Here is a 14,073-nt window from a genome sequence, read left to right on the forward strand (position 1 = left end):
ATTCATCAAAGAATCCTGAAAAAATGTATCACGGTTTCCACAAAGATATTAAGCAGCACAACTGTTTTGAACATCGATAATAAATATTTCTAGAGCAGCATGAATGATTTATGAAGGATCATGTGACATATAAATGACATTTTGCAGTATATTAAAATGGAAAACAGTTATTTTAAATTGTGATCATATTTACTATTTTTACTGTATTTTCAATCAAACAATGCAGCCTTGGAGAGCAAACATCTAGCAGACCCCACACTTTTGAAAGGTAGTGGTAGCACATTGGTTATCAGCTGATATTAGAGATTTTTTTTCATTCATTGAAATCAGCTGATATTGGAAATGCAAGTTCATGCTCATTTCCACATTTAGACCACCACCATCTGTCAGTATAACGCTCACAAGTAAATAAAAACACTAATCATTTAATAACACTCTAAAAATGTAATCTTTAGTCAATCTCAAACTGAATATCCATTTTTCATACTATACATCAGGGTTCACCAATCTCGGTCCTGGAGGGCCGCTGTCCCTGCAGAGTTTAGCTCCAACCAGCTCCAACACACCTGTTTGAAAGTTTCTATTGAGTATGCCTAGTGAGACCTTGATTAGCTGGTTCAGATGTGTTTAATTGGGGTTGGAGCTGAACTCTGCAGGACAGTGGCCCTCCAGGACCGAGATTGGTGAACCCTGCTATACATCATAATGTTGGGATGCCTACATTCAATTGTAGCATTTAAAATAACTGATTTTAGTTTTTAAGTTATTTATACAAAATAATATAGAATTATAGCCATAGCCAAGTATAACCATAACAAGAATAATCAGCTTATCACCTGTATCAGACGTAATTTCAACATTTTTGCATCCCTATTGGAGGCAGGTAAAAGATGTAACCCAAGTGCCTCTGATAGCAGCTGTTGCCTTTGGTACAACAATCATCAAAGCAATTTTTAGCAATTTTTGCCACCTCCTGTTCTTAGTTTGTATGAGCTACACTTCAGCAGAAAAATGTCAACAGCCCAAATACTCCTCACCTGATAACTTACACTCAAAGTACAAAACTTTGAATTTACCAGGTTCGGCCAAAGTGCACAAAACCCCTTGAGGCCATAAAACAACCCACAAACACATTTCAAACACATTCAATCTGCTATGAATGTGTTACATGTATCCTCCTTTAAAGGTGGGCTATTATTTAGTATCTAGCGTTATGGTTAAATTAAGAAGAGAAACAGGCGCAGCTTGTCTGCATTTTAATTATCCCCCTCTGCAGGCGAAATAAACCCACTTCTCATCCTCTGCCAAGTGGTCCACCACCTACAGGAAAAGCAGCAATGCTTCAGTTCTGGAGAGAGATGCTCAGCTCAGCTCCAGCTCCCAGAGTGCCACTGCAAACGTGACCACCTGCAGATGGGCGATGGTCTCTGGTGACAGTCGTGATGTTGTTGGCTATCAAAACACATAATGAAAAACACAGAGGATGAATTAAAGCAGTGGAATAGTTCAATCTAATCACCTAAATGAGTGTGCAGAGACTTTTTTGTGCATGTAATATTAAAATCTAGCATAGCAACACAACACGATGTGGTACAATTATTATTATTATTTTATATGAATGAATGATTCAGACACTTAGTTCGCTGATTAATTCACTACAATGAACAAAGTGAACTTTTCAGCACTATATACTGGTGAGCATGTTATTATTTCCTTAACACAGATTGCAAAATATTATTCAGTCGCAATACCTTGACTGCGAGAGAAAAGCCAGAAACTACACTATTCTGAAAACAGATGAACTACTGTCATGCTACTGAAAAATGGTACTGTATGTTGATAGGGTGACACTTCAGATTAGGGTCCAATACTATTAACTAATTATTGACTTTTGCCTCTATAAACTCCTAATTACTGCTTATTAATAGTTAGTAAGTTAGTTTAGGTATTGGGTAGGATTAGGAATGTAGAAAAAGGTCATGCAGAATAAGGCATTAATATGTGCTTTATAATAAACAGCCAATACTCTAGTAATATGCATGATAATAAGCAACTAGTTAATAGTGAGAAATTGACCCTAAACTAACAAACCTTGCTCATATTTATCAAGATGCCAAAGTCTGCAATCAAAATTCTGAGATTATGAACTATGGTGAATGTCATGGCATATTCCTGGATCAACATCTTTGTTGATCCTGGAACAACATTCCAATCAACCAATCAGCTTTGAGAGACAAGTTTACAGTTTATGTCAAGTTTTGGCGTACAACCAAGGTTAGGTACAGGGTCATTTCCCTCTGATTTTAGGGATAAGTTATAGGGTTAGCTTTAGGGGTAGGGATGGGGTTCAGACTAAATTTTTGGAAAGGAATGTTGTTCCAGGATCAACAAAATACGTCTTACTTGGCAAAATCATGGTTACCATGAAATATGAACTACAATATGAACTAAAAAATTCTTCCAGATGATCTTATTTCTTGACTTTTCTATGAATTTGATCAGAAACATCTGAGACAAAGTTAATACTGATAAATAAAACGCATATCTGAAATTTTCTGAGCAATGAAAGATGAAAAATATATATTTTCCTCTGGAATCCCATCATAATAACCTCCATGGCTATACGCAGAAACATCTACCCCCTTGTATTGCTTTAATAACAAAATGAAAATTCCCTCTATCTTGATATATCTCCACCTTGTTTGGAGTCTTTTTTTAATAAGTTATCAACTGTGACCCAGCTGCCTGCTTGAGCCCGTGAGCTCTTGCACAAACATGCGCCTCGCCATGTCGGAGGTTTTCAGGACAAAGGCAGAGCTAGAGGGAGCAGCAGAGGTCGGGCCTGAGTGCTTGTCTTGTTCTCCTTCTGTTTTAAGCTGATTCACAAGCATTCTAATGAGCTTAAGGCCTCAGACTTCTCCCGAACCTTTGAGAACCTGGCAGGCTCCTTAGATTCCCAGCATCTCCTTTCAGACGAAAACGCTCTCAGTTCCGCCTGGTTTGATTGAGACGTAAACCCGCAAAAGTGAGTGCACGAGCACTCGAGAGTATATCTGCCGTCTGCACTCAGGTCGTCAGGTGTCATGTCAAGTTACACGGCTGGTCCAAATGTCTCTCTGCAGCACTTTGAAGAGCGCCGTGCGTTGGTGGCGGTTTAATTGATAAGCTAAGAGGAGTCACAAAGGGGTGAGAGTCAAAGAGGGTGAATTATACTATGACTCACTGCACTGCAGACATATTTCCACAGAGCCCACAGTAAAATAGTGCTCGAGTGTGACCTCGAGCATGAAAAATCCAATTCTTGATACTCTGTGAATGGAGAACTGTTACCACAGCAGTGCATTTCACTCACAAGAGTTTATTATCTCATCTGGTGACATTTGCATTGCGGTGAATATCTTGTGGCCTCCATATCAAAGCATTCTGCTTTGGAGTCCAAAAAAAAAGCACAATACAGTGTTATTATCACAGTACAGACTTGATTAGTGTTGGGGAAGTCACTCAAAAATAATTCACGCCAATAATTCTCCACAGTTGTCAAGATTATTTCACTGATTATGTCATGGATAGGTTACTTTTGAATTTACTTTCTAAAAGCTCCTTTAAACCAATAAAAATGACTAATTTAAACCTATAATAAACGTAATTGGTATGTAGTATCTGTGCACATATAGGCTACTGTAGCTAATGTACAATAAATGCTGGATGTTTCTCAAAAACACAAAGGGCCCTATTTTAACGATCTGAAACGCAAGTGTCAAGCGCAAAGCGCAAGTAACTTTGTGGGCGGGTCTTGGGCACTGTTGCTATTTTCCCGGCGGGATAAATGACTCTTGCGCCAGGCGCAAATCTAAAATGGGTTGGTCTGAAGTAGCTCCATTATTCATAGGTGTGGTTTGGGCGTAACGTGAAATAAACCCACCCAAATTAACTTCGGTTAAACAGGCGTATGATAATTTGGATAAATGTGTAAGCTAGATGTATGCTTTTATAATAAATTGTCTATCTATCTATCTATCTATCTATCTATCTATCTATCTATCTATCTATCTATCTATCTATCTATCTATCTATCTATCTATCTATCTATCTATCTATCTATCTATCTATTGTAATAATGTATGATTTGCAAAAATGAAAACTGCTGCTTCTGTGTAGATGAGAGAATGAAAGTGTATGCGCGTTGTGCACACGCTACATTGATTATGGCCAAGCATGCGCCCTTAAAATAGCATATGAATAACATGCGCAACGCGCCACTGACTTTAAACTATTTTTTCCTGGTTAGTGGCGCAATTGTTTTCTAAACCTGCAAAATAGCATGAAGGAACGTTTGCGCCGGAACACGTCTCCTTTTTTGCGCTGAACCGCCCAGGGAGCGCAAGTTCATTCCCTAGTTTAGCGACGTGCTTCTGTGGAGGGAAAAGCGCGCTTTGCGCGGGTGCAAAATAGGAATGATACATGCGTCGGTGTACAAAGTCAATTACGCTGGGTGCAAGATAGGGCCCAAAATCAGAAATTGAAACTGAACAGGCTGAAAAACACGTTCATTTTTTAAATGCAATATATAACCTCATATAACCTAAGTTTTTTAACCATAATATGTGATTGTGAAGTAATCACTATAACTGTAAATGATAAGAGGAAACTGTAATGTTGAACCAGTGTGGTTACTAAATATTAAAATCATGCAGCTTTTTAACGAGGCTTCCTTGTTGTTGTCTGGCAAAACTGGCCTTTACAAAGCAGTCGCTTTCTATTTATTCCTCTAATTATAAGTACCTGCTTCACATTATACAAACTCCTTCACTTGCAACCTTGACTTGGAACCCACAGCTTTCTCATTTCCTCTTTTTCTTCCCACAATCAGTTATATCCGGGCACGGGGCTACTTATCGTGCAGCAGATCTGGAGTCTGAAACATTTACATCTTCAAATCAGATCTCACTTTGGAACAGGTAGCAGTGTTTTGGTTTTCAGGGCATTTGCTGGTCGATCATGACTACCTTAGCCATCTTGTTGACAGCTAATAACCGGTTTAGGCCTGCTAGAAACCAGCTATCATGCTTAAAAAAACAGCTACATGCTTTATGCTATATTTTCCAGAAGGTCAGGTGTCACCAGTAACGCCTCACCTAAGGTCAGGCGTTATTAATTTACACCCTCTTGTCGTTGTTTATACACATATTCTTATGTAGGCAGCCTCAGTATTCAAGCCTCGGCCTGTTCAGCATTTACGCCAGTGTTCACTGACAGCACGCCTTTAAATTGTAGCGAGATCCTCCATTCTCACACACACAAGGATACGACTACTGAATTCTAAGATGCGTGTCTGAGACAGGAAGCAGCACTACGCCATGACAACCGCAGGCCCAGAGCTTGACGTGATGTCAGCCACAGTGACAGGCGGGTTTCGAAGCTCAGCGGGCTACAGACAGGCCAGCCTCAGCCCCTGACAGGATCTGTCTTTAGGGGAAAAGCCGCCTCCGTCCAGACGGTCCGGCAGCCTGACCTCTGCGCCCTTGTGCATGTTGTTTACCTTCAGAATTTGGCACCCGGACAAACACGGGGCTCTGACTGGTTGGCCAGGGCTAGAGGCTGGAATTGACATGGCAGAAGGGGGATGGAACACCTCGCTTCAGCCCACGGGTCCCCCTGGGTCTGCCAAAAACTAGAGGAGAGAAGTGCAGACCTACTGACCACAGGGTCATCACAGACTCACTGCTGCGCTGTATTTGAGAATAGGAGAAAATATGTTTCGTTTGACTTTGAGCTGATGCACGTTTTCACTAATTAGATCCTTCACAATGAACAGAGCCTGCTGAGTTACTCTCACCGGCTGCATTTACATTTTCAACCAATTCAGATCTTTTTGGCACAGATCACTATACGAAAGCCTCGGAGTAAACAACAAAGCAGGTAACTGTGAGATAAAGTAAGTAATTAAAAAATAAAGTCATATTGTAAAAAAAAAAAAAAAAAAAAAGCATTGTGAAATATACTGTATACAATCACAATTGTGAGTAACAAATCAACCCTTATGAGAAATAGTTACAATTATCTTTTTGATAGTTTTTTGTCTTGGGTGGAAGCAGGCATCCACAGATCAGATCTTGTTGCATTCGTGTAAACATTTTACATTTTACATACATTTTTGCCAATAATAATATTCATTTTCTAAAAACTATATGGATTACTTAAAATTCTGTTGTTACTTCTTTTGCTGTATTTATATACACCAAGCCTGTATCTGAATACGCATATCTCCATTCTATATAGTAGGTGAAAGCAGTATGTGAAATGATTAGTATGTCTGAATTCACAGTATTCATGAAACAGTATAGGCAAAAAAAGTCGGTACTTATGTCATGATTCTGAAGTTCACATCCTATTACACTTTATGGGCACTTTACTATCCATAGACCATGGGAGGGGAGCCGTGGCAATGCCAAAATGATGGCACATGTACATTCATACTGCATTCATACTACACACATTCATGCTTGATAATATTCATACTATACACATATGCATGTAACAGTCATGAAGTTTTATTAAATGTAGAATCTATTCAGACAGTATATGAGATTTCAGTTTCAGTAGATGAGTAGAGAAAGGGAAAAGACAGCTGAAGGCCTAAACAAAGGTGCAAATGGCCAAAAGGTGCAACTATTATGTGAAATATTCATTTTTACATGGTCTGTCAGAAATGTGGGAATTGAAGATTCAGACTTGCATTCAAACTGCATTTTAAAAAGAATACATTTTGTCTTTTGTAAGGCAAATATATAGGGAAATTGGACAAATAAACGTTTGACATAAAGAAAAATTGTAAACAGAATGTAAATGGACGAGAAAAAAATATTGAATTTATGTCAAAATAGCAGATGTGTGCATAGGCATTAGCATAATGTAGCCACATACACTTTTTATTTTTTTATTTTTTTTACTATGTTTCATTTAATCATATGGTTTCTTGTTATCATTTTCCCCAGTCAAATTGAGTGTATTGAGCTAATATTGTGCATGGGTGTCGTTTACAGTCGGAATACATTTGACCTGTCACTGGAACAGGTTAAAGAGAATAGACAGCAATTACACGCAAACCCACACGTTTTTCAGGTTTATGATCCATGCTTTAGATTCTCATGGGGAGCATTAACACATAAATTATTATGCAAAGTTATTCAATAGATGCATAATTATGCAAAGTCATTTTAAATGACAGCCAAGTCTGTTGCTTCACGCTCATTGTTTTGCAAATGCGGCTGATGATTCCGTTATCTGTCTCTAGCTTAGCAACACCTGTTTAAGTGTAATTAAAACAAACTTTGACATGGGATTTTGACTGTGGCAATCAACACAATCTTAAAGCGCGCTCAAAACTCGATAATGATGGTGTAATGACTGCCCAAAGATGAATTTCCAAACATGCATTTTCAAGCCTCTACAAAGCTTCTATCGCTCCTGCCTTACAGAGCGAGAGAATGAGCTGTAGAACAATTCACACAGCTTCACTCTAGTTTAATGATTAAGTCTTTCTTTTACATGAGGCAGCAGGCTACACAAACTAAGCAGTCTTAGACAATGAGTCACTGTGAAATTGTTGGATTATGTTGTTTTTAAAGCTAATATATTGTGATTCATCTTTTTGGCCTTTTCAGGCCATTCTCTAAATAATCAGTGGTATATGTTAGGAATCCAAAATAAGTCAGCAAATCAGAAACTAGCTAAAAAAAACATTACATGCTTGACAGAATGTTGGGAATAAACTCTTTCTGTAACAACAATAACAATTAACAATATTGTACAGTATTACACTAGTCATCATTATATTGTTATTTCAGGTGATCGGCTTTTCACAATGAGGTTGACATTTTGTTTTGTTAAATGTTGAGATGTTTTATAATATACGATGCACTTTCTCAACAACTAGTCAATTTCATCTACTAAAATGAGATGCAATTTTAGAGCAAAACTGACTAGAACTAATGAATATGACATGTTGTAACATTGACTAAATGTATTATCATCATCAAAAAGAAAAAAAAAAAAAAAGTTGTTTAAACGTACAGTATGGAATTTTTTCTCCACTAGGGGTCGCTAACCTATTTACAATAACAAAGGCGTAGTTTGATGACGCAACATTTGTTAAGAATTATGGATCTTGTCGTCAACGTCAAGCCGACCGATCTAATAATGTTTATGGATGACTGAATACATCGATGTTTTTATCATGACTGTGATATGAAGCAGTTCGGGATTGCTAAGAGACAGCTATCAGCTCCACACGCGACGCGAGTCCCGCGGATATAAAAGGAATATGGACATTTCATTCTACCGAACTACACGCAAGTGCAGGATTGCAACTCACAGGTCAGTTTATTAGACAAATTAAACTTGTGAGGTAACGCAGCGCTGTTTCACTTGGTCTAACATTACACTATCACACTAAACTGCATTTGAATGTGTTGAAATGTATGTGTTAGTCTGTCTGTATGAGACTAGCAGTAAGCTAGATCAACATGAGAATAACATACAGATCATATTCTAACATTTTATCATTGTTGAACTATATAACATTGATTAGTTTTATGTAAATGTGCTCACCTGTTTAATAAAGTACATGTAGGAGCGGTCGAAGTCTCGGACGTGGAGCTCTCGGCATCTCGAAAACACCGCGCTGATATTGATTCTCGTTTTAGTTCTCCTTTTTTATCCAAAGTCTGCTTGCCATGGTCCATAATGTTTGAACGAAACAACAACAGCGTGCAGATAGACATTGCGAACTACAGTGGTCCACGTCTGTCGTCTTGGTTACTATCAGAGGGCTCTAGTTCATAGCTCTGGTTACCATGGCAGCACGAGCGGAAACCAGGGACAACGCGGATATGACGCCATTGACTGCGACAAAACGGAAATAAAGAAACGTGCCGTGTCTTCGAATTAAATTAAAATTTCTCCTGGTTTGAAAGTTGTTGGAAACAGTCGGGATAATGTAAGTAAACAACTAAAAAAAAAATATAACATAGATATAGTGATTTTTGCTATTTTTAAAGCAAAAAAGTTACATATTGTGCCTTTAAATCAGATTTTCCTAACATGAGTTAATCATCTAATGTCACATGCCTTTTATTATCATCCGGCATCTGTCTTCATTACTTTGTAATGCCAATGCATTCTAATAATCTTTTTGTCAGCTTGAACAGAGTGAGAAATATGATCAGGGATTATATTCTAATCTGTATGAATCACTTGATTTTGTAAACAGTTAGGGAAATGCCTGATTAAATGTCCCTTTAATGAACCGCAGCAGCTAAGCGCTGCCCAAAAATGCCATTTAATGTGGTATGCAAAGAGACCCAAAAGAATGGCATTTTAGCAAGTAACCCCATGAACTTTCTTGGCTCTCTTATCAACTGCAGGCTACAAATGTAGTCCAAGTGTGAAACAGCATCTTTGAGCTTTCTGGGGGTGAAGCACAGTAAGCTAGAGCAGAAATAAAGAGAAGTTTGATAATCCCACAGGCTAAACGGTAATGTAAGTTAAATCCGACCTAACAGCTCATACCCAGCTCTCAAAGGGTCAAAGTCAATAACCTATTACATGGATTAAAGGAGACCCTCCATCTCACATATGGCTCTTCACCAGCCAACAAATAGCTTCTGATTTTTATTCATTGGTTTCTATCACAGGGAGATAGTTGGTAAAGAATGTGTCAGAATCAATCTACGGTCAGATACAGAGACTCAACGCATGCCAGTCTCATGCTGTTCACTTTAACACCAAACCCTCCACACAAGCACAGAGCGAGACACAGAGCGAAAACTGAAGGGAGAGACCGAGAGAATTCCCATTCAGCTTATACTGTCTTATGCAACCAACGGAGAACACAACAAGATCAAGGCAGTTGGTGGAACACTGAAAAACACCTGGGGTGTTTTAGTTCACTCAAACATAAAAAAAGAAGATATTAAGCAGAATGTCCCAGCTGCTGTTTTTTAATATAACAACTACAACTGTACTTAGAGCTATTTAAATTCATTCTATGGAAAAGAGCAGCGTGAACATTTTATTTTTGTTTTCCACAGAAGATAAATATCCCTTTAAGAGTTTTTTTTTAGCAGTTTAATTATATATGCTGAAAATCCAGCTTAAGCCCTTGGAGGGTATTTGTTTTACATGAAGATGTAATGGGACAAGCCAGTGACTTTATTGCAGTGGAAATGTCTGCATTGTTTTAATAACCACCGGAGAGAAAATTTATCGGCCAAATTACCTACTGCTTTTTATAAACACCGGGGTCATGTAGTAATTTAATTGCTGACTGAATCCACATCTCTGTAATTCCTGAATAAAAAAAAAGTAAGATTTCTATTTAAGACTTTTATTCAGCTTTGGTGCATTACATTTAAAAGTAAAGACCATTATAATGGTACAAAAATATTTCATTTCAAACAAATACTGTTTGTTTGAACCTTCTATTCATGAGTGAATCCTAAAAAAAAAGTATCACAGATTCGACAAAAATATTAAGTAGCTCTACTGTTTTGAACATTGATCATAAGCACCAAATGATGAAGGATCATGTGACACCGAAGTCTGGAGTAATGACTGCTGAAAATTCCGCTTTGACATTACAGGCATAATTTACATTTTAAAATAATTAAATAGAAAACTGTTATTTTAAATGTTTTATTTCACAATATTAGTGTTTTTAATTTTCGATCAAATAAATGCAGCCTTAGCGAGGATTTCTTTCAAAAACCATTTAAAAAAATATTACAGAGCCAAAACTTTTGAATGCTAGTGTAAATAAATAAATCAAATTCATATGTATGCAATATTTTACAGAATACTTATCATCACTGCCGTTTTCCACCTGGCTGTATGAGTGACTACGCAAGGAGCAAATTTCCAGGTTGGCAGAATGACAGCGCGATATTTGGGAATTCATTGACATCCGAGCACAGACTTTTCAGCAGGATATATGCCATATTTACACAATGAAACAGTTTGAATGGAAACAAGACTCCATCAGATGAGGACAGTTCTACCCGGTGTGTTTGTTTTCTTTAGTATCATTCCAGACAGCAACATAGTGTCGGCCCAGATCCGGCCCACATCTGGGCCGACACTATGTTGCTGTCTGGGACGTACATTTAGTAGGGTGTTAATTCATCAGAATTCTTGTGAAAGTAGGACAGTGATCCTCAATATTACAAAATAATTTTCTACCTGGGTAAAAGCTTCCAGTAATTACAAAGCCTCTCAGACACAAACACAATATTGGACTCCTGTAACTGTTTTATTGCACAAACAATATACTTCATTTGTGCAAACAGTTCATTGTCCACCGGGCTTGTAGTGGCCGATAATTGATTCATGTGGGTGATTTTCTTAATGACTCACTGCTCTTCTGGGAAAGGTGCTACTATGGGCTAATTAAAGGAGGTGATTATTGCATTGCTACAATGGGATAGTCAGGTTGGGAGAGGGTTGCAGAGCACGCAAAGGTTAATGATTATCTTCTCCAACACTATAATGAGATCACTAATCACCTGAGGCAAGGAGAACTTCAATACCCTCTCACAACTAATGTAAGTTCTCTTGCTGAATCCAAATATCTTATCAAACAAACAAACTATCCACAACTAGCTTGATATAAACATGTTCTTTGTCATTATCAACTCTAAATTTAGGTGCGTTTATGTTCACAAGGGATTCCGCTCCATGAGGGGTATAATGCATCCTGACATCCTGTTTATGACTGTCTGATGCTTTTTGTGAGATGAGATAAAAGTCACAGGATAAAAAGAATGATGAAAGTAGGAGACAGAAAGGAGGAACGTGTAAGATTCGGCAACTCTTCGTCTAAATCCTCCAAGCAGGAACTTCTCGGTTGTGTCTACATGAAAATAAAGTGCATTGATACATTTGAGTGAGAGAGGACTTGTGCCTGAAATAACAATCAAGCTTTGCTGACAGCCATCCACTTTTCTACCTGTAAACATGCACATCAGAATCCAGATAGAACAAGCAACAGTGGGGCTCAGTGTCTTGACATAATCAACACGGCACAGAAAGAAGGAGAGAGAGAGGGAGAGGAAAACGCAGGAAAGGTAGAGAGAATGCTAATTTCTGAATTTGGTAATGCTCAGAAATTGATTTTCCTTCGTGAAATGTCAGCAAAGAGCAGTCGGATTTGGGCAACCATGAGCGGAACTCGAATACTGGCACAGTTTCACAACCGCACTTGTATGAGCCAAAGGAAATGACAGGCTCCATTCGCCAACATCCCTCATAAATTGACACGACAAATAAGCTGGAAAATGAGAATAAAAATTCAAAGCTCGGAGCATTAGCCGGGGTTTGAGCTGGAGGAAGAGCGCAAGATAGGAACCCTGGGGTTTGGAGATGGATGTAGACCACTGAATGGGAGAATGTACCTTAGCGATTTCTACCTGCTGGGTCAGCTGGCAGGAGAAGTTCTGTTTATCCAGTCCGTTTCCTCAACAGCCCCACCACGACTAGAGCAGAAGGACTCTCTAAACTACCACAGCACAGATAGAGCATGTAGCCTACAGCCTTGTTGCTGTATGGCCTAATGGAGCAGGAGAGGAGAGCTAGAAGATTGGTAAATGACAGTGAAGACATTCTCTTTCCAATATATATTGTTCTAATCCCTAAAGCAAAATGTATCATGGTTTCCACAAAAAATATTAAACAGCACAACCATTTTCAACATTGATAAGAGAAAATTAAATCCCAAATCCAAATTCTTCCAAAAAAAAAAAAAAACATAGGAAATTATAATTTTGAAGAAAATAATACCTTCTAAAACATTAAAAATATTCATACTGATTAACGCAGCATCCGTTTCATCCGTCATCCTTTGGCTTCACTACAGTAGGCTATATTATCAAGCTATCATTCATTCAACTGCTATTAAACCATTCAAGCACGAAAAGATGCAAAAAAGATGCATCTGTGAATCTCCACGATGTGTGTGTGCTGTGTGTAACGCTTAGATCCAATGACGACAAAGACGAAATAACACAAGGTTTAATAGATAATGCAAATAGATAGCCAACATGCAAGATAAACATGAAAAATACCGGCCACTGAACAGAACACAGGCAGGAACTTAAATACACAGTGATGATTAACTAAAAGAGAACAGCTGTGATGAATAGTGCTAGTGTCCATGTTGACTAGAACAAAGGAGCACATGTGACTCATGAAAACAAACAGAAAGTCCATGAAAACTAAAACAAACTGAACAAGACTGTGATAATATGAAATATGTATTATCTATTATTAACACTGAATAATTAATTCATAAATATATATTTTTTGGGGGGTTTCACACCACGTGATGTTTTACAACCATGTCTAACTTTGCCATGTCATAAAGAGGTCAAATTATCTGCTATTTTATTGACTTTTACACACATTTATGATGGTCTGCAGGGGTCCTCTCTATGACAAATTTTCATGTTTTTAATTAAATTAAATGACCATCATGGAAAAGGTGTTCATATTGAAGTTAGTACATGCATGAATGGCTTTTAAAATACTTTTGGTAATAAACAATTATAGAAAAAAAAATGATTTATCCTATATACTTTTTGCAACTGAGCTGAAACTTACCAGGCTTTTCTGGATTTTTAATTTAATTAATTCATTTTCTGGATATTAATTACCAGCTAAATACCTTCCCTCCTTCTTTTTAAAATCTTATCAGCTTCTACACCATTCACAACCTGAAAAACCATGGCCACCTTCCAACAGGACAGTGTTTTTGCCAAGTCTGAATTATCATATTTGCCAAGAGCGCTGCATGTTATTTACTATTTTCATTTGTTATGCTATAGCCATGTTCTTCAGAGTTTTCAGGGCAATAAACTAATGGAGCGTTAATAGGTGGGCTAGGAATGAGCAGAGTAGACCGTATGAATTGATAAATCTGTGAATTATCTCATGTCCGTCGGATTGTTCGAACCTTGCCTCCAGTGGTCTGTAATAAAGACACAAGGGAGTGTGACTTTTCATGACTGCTATATACATTAC

This window comes from Abramis brama (genome assembly GCF_963993115.1).
Source record: "Abramis brama genome assembly, chromosome: 18".
NCBI classification, from domain to species: domain Eukaryota; kingdom Metazoa; phylum Chordata; class Actinopteri; order Cypriniformes; family Leuciscidae; genus Abramis; species Abramis brama.